Here is a 9,479-nt window from a genome sequence, read left to right on the forward strand (position 1 = left end):
TATACATGTCAAAAGAAATATTTATAAATGTATATACACGAATAGTAATTTTATGGGTATTCATGTAATTTCATATATTTAGGAGGATTTGCATGTAAAAAAAAATTTATAGGATTTTTATGTAAGTATTTTCTTAAATATTAGATTTATGTAAACATCCTTCAAAAATTGATATTTGCATGCATATGCTTATAAAGTATTACTTTTGCTTGAATAGCTTTAATGTAGCAATTTAGTTGATGTCATTAGTTAAAATCATATTTATTTAAATTAAAAATTAATTAAAATTATTAAATTATCTTTTTACTTCAAAAGTAGATAATAGGTTAATAGTTTTTCGAAAAATTTATTTACCAGTTGAACTCTCTCTTCTCAATAATAAAATATTTTGTTATTTAATTATCAAGTCAATCTTTTTCTTGAGCAATATTTTTAAAAAAATATTAATGAGTTAGTACTAGACGAGTCTGAGTATTAAAATAGTTGAAATTGATAAAAATAGAGTTATTTTTTTCTACATGCATATCCTTCTAAATATATTAAATTATATGAATATTCCTACAAAGTTGCTATTTACATGTATATCTCTATAAATATTTCTTTTTGTATGTCTACCCAATAAAGATATTTCACCATTTCAATTTTAAATTATTAAATTTTTAACGATATTAGATGGCATGGGTACATATTGAAAAAAATAAAAATATTTATAAAATAAATATTTTATGAGGATATACAAGTAAATATCAATTTGAAGAAGGTATTCGTACAAATTTTAACATTTGGAAAGATATATACATAAAAGACCCAATATCAAAATACATAAAATTAAACTGCCCAAGTTTCTCTTTCTTCCCTTCGATCATATGTTTAAAAATAGTTGGGTGGTTGGGAAATATTCCCCTTCACAATTTATCCTATTTTCTCTTTTCTCATCTTTCTCATTTGTAGAGCCCATAATAAATTTCCTATTTCCTGATCTTAGCCAAGCTTTCGGTTTGGCTAGAATATGAAAAGGCAAGCTACGTGCCGAGTTAATGGTAATTTATATAAATCAAGTATTAATTAAAATACCATGACTTTTTTTGATCAACAATTAGTTTAAGAGTTTGAAGACCATCAATCTCAATTATCTTTTATCAAAATAATAAGTTGTACTTTATTTATACATCAAACTAAATATGATAATAAATAAAAAAATTATAAAAGTCAAAAAAAGTAATGTGCATGTTTTTTACTTGGCACGTGCCAACTAGTAAGATAAAGGAAAGAGAATCAAGCTGGCTCGCACAAAGGCACCATTTGAAGGACACGGAAAAGGCGATGATAAAAATCACAAGAAGAGGCATTTCCCACATCCAAACAGCTGCACTCCATATTGAGAGAAAGTGGAAACGGCAGCACACCTATTTCTTCAATGTGAGTGGTCATGCACTGTGGAGATGCATTACAGATAAATTGATGATACTGGAGCTGCCACCTTCTTAGACCTCCTATGGGGATCCTGGCAGGACAAGTTACCGAGGGAACCAATGCAGATAGATTGGAACTGCTTGATATCTACGGTGTTGCTAGTGCTCATGGAGAGAGAGAAACCAGCGTATCTTTTCCTTCGAGGCAAAATATTCTAGGTATGTGATGTAATAGTGCATCGATGCATAAACTTTTTTTGCAACGGTGATATCATGTCACCGTTATAACAAATCAATCAACAATTAGAAATGATGAAATATAAGTGGGTAGTGTGTATCCACGAGCACCGATGAAATACATAATAATCGATAAAATATAAAAATTTTTATTGATTTGCTATAGTTTTGACGTGCTATCATCACTGCAATAAATATTTTTTTGTGCATCAACCTGTCAGTAAGTTTGATCTCTACGGAACCAAAAAGGAATCGGATGCACATTAAAGAAATGCTGAAGAAGCCCAACATAATGAAGAACAAGGGGTGCCAGTGATCGCGAGGTAAGGGTGAGGAGGCCATATGCATAGGAGAAAAAACTCCACAAAGGCAACGAGGGTGTACATCTGTAACTTGTACCCGTGGGATGTGGGGGGTAGGGTTAGACGTTGCACGTATGGGACACTAATCGGCAACCTCTGCCGAGTGGCTGATTTTTCTACAAGTTTCAGCTCACCCACAATGTAAATACATTCTCACATAATAAATGGATGGCTAATTTGTTGTTTATGGTACCATGGTAGCTCTGAGATCACAGTAGCCCCTTGGATCAGTCTTTTGGCTGTTGGGGTTGGTCATTATGTTGCTTGGTCTACACCTATATCCACCAGAGTATGCTTTGGGCAGGGAAGCTGCTTTCCTCCTTCAAAAGGGTGGGTGATGGCGGAAGTAATTATCCTGTTCTCACGCTGTGCTGTGGAGTCTGAAGTTTACCTCTCTGGATCTGGTATTTTGTGGGATTTATTCTTAAACTATAATTATGATTATTGGAGATGATTTCGTCTAAGCCGAAGACATAAGCAAATAAATTCGAATTTGATCCTCGATCGATCTAAGATCTCCCTTGCCGAACCCGACCTAAGCTAGAAATTCTGCATATCTTTAAAAATTCAAACGACTACGATATAATAGCCAATGATAGGCAGATAAGGAAGAAGATAATAACTCAATTTCTTCAGATAAGTCAAGGCTAACCACCTGATTCTCCTTCCTCCTCAAAGTTCTTCAATCTCTATCTATAAATAAAGGTCATAGGGAACTCCCAAGGTATGAAATTTTCTCTCCCCCAACATACTCACTCCTTCTCTCTGTTGTCCAAAAATTATGATTTGAGCGTCGGAGGATTTCCGTCGGAGCCGCCTCCAATCAAAGACTTTTATTAAAGATCCTGTCGTTGCCGATCTGCCGTCACCGTCTAACTCCAGTCAATCCGACCTCAAGATAAAATTGTCACAACAGATTGACGCTAGAAGAAAGGCTTAGGCTCATTTATGGAAAGAAGCAAGTATTCAATGAAAGAAGTTTCATCACATTGCTCTAACACGGACCAGACCTGATCATCCACAAAATGGCCAGATACAAATTAGGCTCGACCATCTATAGATCGGTCAATGCTTATCGAATATGACTGCCTTCAAATCGACCAAATGCCAATTGGATTCTCTCTGAAGTGATCATACACTGACCAGATCAGATCAGTTAACGCACCCCCCCAGACTATCTTAGCTGGGCTTGAGGCTAGGGAGCTCCAGATCGGGAAGAAGATTGAAACATCCTGATAAGGTATTAAACTAGGAAAGAGATTGTAGCAGCCAAGCAAGGAAGGGGATCACAATATCCAGATAAAGAAGGTTGTGGAAATTCCTTGATTTTTGCCCTCCAAAATCATGATGAATCCATGCTCCCTCATCCATATTTTGAAATTCAAATTTTTGTGAGGATCAAAACGAGAGAGGAGACCACAATTAGAAAAGAGGTTATGGGAATCTCTCGATTTCGGCCTTCAAATTATAGACCAAGTAGACTCCAAGAAAACAAACTTAGAGAGAAAAAAGAACTCCCATAAAATTTTTACGGTAAAAGACTCCCAAACCCCATCTATTATTTTATTTGCTTTCCTTCTTGCAGGTCGACAAGTCTATAAGCATCCAAGGCCGAGGCATAAAGAAACAGAAAGGAAGAAAAGAAAAAAAACAAGAGAGAGAGGAGAATAGGGGAATAAAGCGGAGGCCAGGCGATGACCCCCTGTGAAGCAATGAAGAGGACTCCTCCCCCTGCATTGCCAGGGTCGAGCCCCCCGCGCTCGCTTCAAATGGCACCGAGCCTTGCCGGATCCATGGGTCCGGTATCCTCCAGGTGTATCATCGCATCTGCCGATGTCATGGCTGCCCGTGAACGAACCCCTCTAGAGTCCATGCTCCTCCTGAGCGCCCGTTTGAAGCGGCTCTAGGCTCTCCCATGTGCCTAACCGAAGCAGGCCCCTACTCTCGTGTGTCCGACTGAAGCAGGCTCCCTGCTCCACTTGTGCGCCCGGTTGAAGCAAGCCCCCGCCTCCTCCATTGTGCCCAACTATGGCAGTCTCGGCCGAAGAAGGTCTAGACGAGGTAGGTCCAACCGAAGGGGCCCGACGGTGCCGATCTCATCGAGATCTGGGCTCCCGAGTTCAATGGCGTTGGGGAGCTCGCCCACAGGCAGGGCCGGTCCTGATATTTTTTAGGCCTGGGGCCAAATAAAAAAAAAATATTAAAAATTGATATATTTTAAATATTAATTATTCATAGCAGATTGAAAGAGGAGGATTGAAGAGATTTACTTGACTTTTTGATGGATTTTGATCTGAGTTTTGACGTCCAAAATAAGGAAGAATCACCGATGGACAGCAGAATAGGATGAAAAGATCGGAGACGGAGGAGGAGGTGGGGGAGAGGAGCTACAGATTGTGAGAGGGAGAAGACGTTTGATTTATCCAAAAAAACCGTCGGGGTGTTGGGACTCGGGAGAGAAAGAAGGCGTTTGGTTTACCCAGACAAAAAAAAAAATAGGGGCCTGGGGCGGTTGCCCGCTTTGACCCGCCCCAGGGCCGGCCGTGCCCACAGGTGAGATCCGATCTCCACCCTGCTGTCGCCGCTGGTCTCTCCAGGATTCGACCGACTGAACCTCTCGCTCGTGGCCCCGAAACTCTCCTATACCAGGATTGCCCCCGACAGTAGCCGAAGCCATCATAGCAGCCCCAAGGTGTCCCCTGCATGCGCACCTCTCTGTCAGTGCCAAAGCCACCTCTGATGGTGCCACAATTGCCTGTGAGCCCTTACGATAGCAAGTCATGGCCGCTGGCCACCATCGATGAGTTTGAGCCGCTGCCCACCCGTATCTCATCTACGTTGACCACGACCACAAGAAGATTATCCTTGCCATACACGGCCTCAATCTCATCCGCGAGAGCGACTACAAGATCCTCCACGACAACGACCTCAGCCACCTGATGCTCGACGATGGCTTCATCCACCATGGCTTCCACACGGCCACTTTGGCTTCTCAACCACCTGAGATATTGAAGAAGCTCTAGATCGAGTGTGGGGGCTCAAATACAAATTGGGACCAGTTCGAGGGCATTGCCAGAAGCCAAAATTAGACCTAATTCAAAGCTAGATTCGAAGCCAGATCTAGGCCAATCCGAGATCTAGATCTAGATCAATTTGAAGTCAAATCCAAGCCAGATCTATAGCCAAGTCCAGTCCAATTCGAAGCCAGAACCAGACCAATCCGAAGCCAAAATAAGGCCAATTCGAAGTCTAGATCCAAGCCAATTCGAAGCTAGATCTAGGCCAATCCGAAGTTAGATCCAGGCTAATCCGAAGTTTAGATCCGGATCAATTCGAAGTCAAAATCAAGGCCAATCCAAAGTCAGAATTAAGGCCGATCCGAAGTCAAAATCAGACCAATTCAAAGTAAAAATAAGACAAAATTGAAGCAAAAATAAAATCACGCTAAGGCAAATAACAAGAAGAAATCAAGCATGATCCACGGGCTCTCAAACAAATCTCAACTCTCACGATAAGAGGCTCTCAAGCTTCATCCACTATTCTATTTTCTTCTTGTAGAACAATAAATCCTTGAGCACCTAAGTTGAAACAAAGATCAAACCAAGACCATGATGAAAATCAAATCCAAAGATGAGGTAAAGACAATCTAAGGCCTAGGTCACTAGAAGGCCAACCTCATGAGGTCAACATCACCACAAGGCCGAAGTCATCAAAAGATAAATCCAAGCGAACTAAGATTAGGCTATTAAGCAAAAGGCCAATAGCTGAGATGAAGGACCAAAGGCTAGAATGAAGCTCGACATCAAGATGAAGCCCAAGGTCAATTTGAGAAGGCTGCGCCCCCGATGCAGATCGTCCAAAAATAAACCTCCGAGGTCAATCCCCCAAAAGTGAGCTCCTGAAAGTCAAACTCCCAAAGATTAATCTCTCAAAGTTGAGCTTCCAAAAATCATGAAGAAGGCCGCTCGCTTTTCAGCGAGCCAACAACCTATAAAGAAGGCTCCTCGCTTTTCAATGAGTCCATGATCCATGATGGAGGTCCCTCGCTTTTCAGCAAGCCAATGGCCCATGACGGAGGCTCCATGCTTTTCAGCAAGCCAGCGGCCCATAAAGAAGGCCCCTTGCATTTCAGTAAGTCAACGACCTATAATGAGGGTCTCTCACTTTTTAGTGAGCCAATGGCTTGAAGGCCCCTCGCTTTTCGGCGAGTCAACAGCCCATAAAGGAGACCCCTCGCTTTTCAATGAGTCAACAGCTCATGATGAGGGTCTCTTACTTTTTAGCGAGTCAACAGTCCATAAAGAATGCCCTTCACTTTTCAGCGAGCCAACGACCCATAAAGAAAGCCCCTCACTTTTCACTAAGCAAAGCCGACGAAGACCTCAAAGATCAAAATTGAAACAAAAGAATGCACCCCATGTCTTCGACAGCTTCAACTTGATATACTCTTTTCGTCCGAATCAACTCTAGCTCGAACTCAGAAGTAGGGGGTTTATGTTGGGAGTGATTTTGTCCAAGCCGAAGATATAGGCAAATGAATTGGAATTCGATCCTCGACCAATCCAAGGTCCCCTTTGCCGGATCTGACTTAATCTGAAAATTCTGCATATCTTTCAAAATTCAAACAATAACGATATAATAGCCAACAACAGACAGATAAAGAAGAAGATAACAACCAAATCTCTTCAGATAAGTCAAAGCTAACTGTCTGATTCTCTTTTCTCCTCAAGACTCTTCAGTCTTTGTTTATAAATAAAATTCATAGAGGATCCTCAAGGTATGAAGTCTTTTCTCCTCTCTATTATTCAGAATTCTTATTTGAGCGTCGAAGGATTCCAATTGAAGCCGCCTCCGATCGAAAATTTTTCTTGCAGATCCTACCATCGCTGACCTACCATCGCCATCTAACTTCAATCAATCCGACCTCAATATGAAATTCTACCGCAATAATGACGTAGCCGATCAGAACATTATGTCTGTCCTTAATATCCTTACTACTGTGCGATACTACTATGAGGTTTCATGGCACAGCACTGAGTTCATTGCACCAAGGAACTCTAATATCTCATCTCGCACTTCAAACCATTTTAATCTGGTGCAGGTCTGCTTTAACGAAGTGGAGGGATCTGGTGGCTAATGCGAGAAATGGCAGGGTAATGCTGAAACTATTATCCATGTTGGGTGGATTTTGCAGTGTCATGTTTCCCGTTATATCTGTAGCAGTTAATTTCCTTTTTATTATGACTTCAATGTCCTTTGTAAACAGTGAGGGGTTATATGATTTTGCTTGTCGGGGGGGCCTTGTTTGCACTCAGACAACAGGTAGTCGAAACCTGTGTGATTGTTAGGTGGCCCGTGCCTCCCCTCAGGAAAAAAAAAAAAAAAAAGGAAGCATCATTTGTCCTCACAAGATCAGAGCCCCGGCTGAGTCTGACATGTCTTAGTTTGGTGCGGTCGAGGAAGATGCCCCGGCACTGCAGGGACGTGAAACGTATCCTGTTGGGAAGCACAATGCTAGATGATGACTTTTATCAAAAAAAAATTAAAAATAAAAATAAAAAAATGCGCTAGATGATGAAAACCATCCATCGCGTGGTACAAATACCAGCACTTGTGGAGCGCTTGTTAGCACTTGTGGACTGATGGTGGTCTTCCGCGATGCAGTGCATGTTTAGAAGTACATTTGTATTTATTAAAATAATATTAAATTTAAAAAATAAAATTTTAAATATTTCACTACAATTCAAAAATAATTTTTGATTACATTGAAAATCTCTTAAAACATAGTTTACTTAAAATTAACCTAGTTTACTTAAAATTAACCGATCCTGCAGGTAGAATATCACATTTGTGAAAAGATTTTTTTTTAAAAAAAAAATATGCCATCCCTTCGATACCCATCGTGCGATCTACTTCTTCTTAACTTACTCACGTAGATATTCTTTGACAACCCATTTACTTGAAGTCTTTTGATGGCAAAAATCATGTTCACCCTTCTCTCCATCAGATTTTCAATTTTTTTTCTTTTTAGACAGTAGAGATTACTTCCATCTTTCATCCCATTTGATTTTCAAATTTTTTGGATGGCATAGATTTCTATCTAATTGTCAACTTTTTTGCAAATACGACTGTCTCCACCATCACCCACCGCCATCTTCCATCACCATGGAAAAGTGTCTCCTCCATCACCCACCGCCATCTTCCATCATCATGGAAAAGCGAAATCATGACCTATTATTCTATTTTAGATGAGAAGCACGTCCCTCAAGTATGTGACAGAACACATGGTTGATTAATAAATAAATAGATACTTAAATATATTAATATAATATTTATTGAACATACTTAACAATTATTTATTTCATTTTATTTCATTTTTTTATGTTAACTATTTAAAAAAATATGTTATAAAAATTTTATTAAATTTATTTGTACTATAATATTCATTTATTTTATATTTAAATAATTTTTAAATTATTTTAAATATTTATTTTTTTCCATCATTTTATCATTCAAAAACAATTTTTGAATTTACCAACCAAACATATAATAAATTACTTCTATAATTTTAGAATAACTTTTGAATCTTGACAGCCAAACAATTTTTTAATAAAATATTATTTTATTTTTAAATAATTTTTGATCTCAAAATATAATTTTTACTAAAAAATATTTTTTAACAAAAAAACTACACCTCCAGATAGATACAAAATCCCGCTCGCATGCAATGCACTTGATGCAGCTATGTCCGCTACTTGGCACAGTTGTATAATATATATATATATATATATATATATATATATATATATATATAACATCCAAAAAAATTTAAACTCATTATAATGCATTATTTAATAGTGCAATGGTCCAATACAGTACAATTTACGGCCATTAATACCCCTTATAGCTTTTGCTAAATAAAATATTATTTTGAAAATTCAGTCTTTAAACAATGAAAAGTAAAGGAAAAGATAGCATTATTTTCCTGTCAACGACTCATTGCCTGTTATTTTTATTATAACACCATAATAGTGATTGTTTTACAGTGATTATTTTAATTAAAAAATTCAAGTGACTACTTTTCGAGAAAATAATGCCCTAATGGCCAATAATAGTCGTGGTGGGATCCGTTGGAACAGCAGAAAACATTACCTAAAACCTTCATATATGTTGTTCTGATATGACACATGAATCAGACCTTTAAGAAAAACATTACAAAGTAATTAAAGGTATGAAGAGTTATACATCCAATTATCGATTATGCCCTCTTACCTGCAAGATCAAGATTTTACCAAATCAGAAGTACATTCACTTATCAGCAGCCGCCCGCTAAAAACACAATGGCAGTTACCATGCTTCTCCAAAACAGTAGGAATAGATGAAGGCAATCATAGCACCCCTCTTTTTATTATAGTTCCCCATTTCCGGTCAACAGCAGCAAGCAATTAGCTGCATGATTGGTACTACT

The sequence above is a fragment of the Elaeis guineensis genome, chromosome 4 (assembly GCF_000442705.2).
Source record: "Elaeis guineensis isolate ETL-2024a chromosome 4, EG11, whole genome shotgun sequence".
Lineage (NCBI taxonomy): Eukaryota > Viridiplantae > Streptophyta > Magnoliopsida > Arecales > Arecaceae > Elaeis > Elaeis guineensis.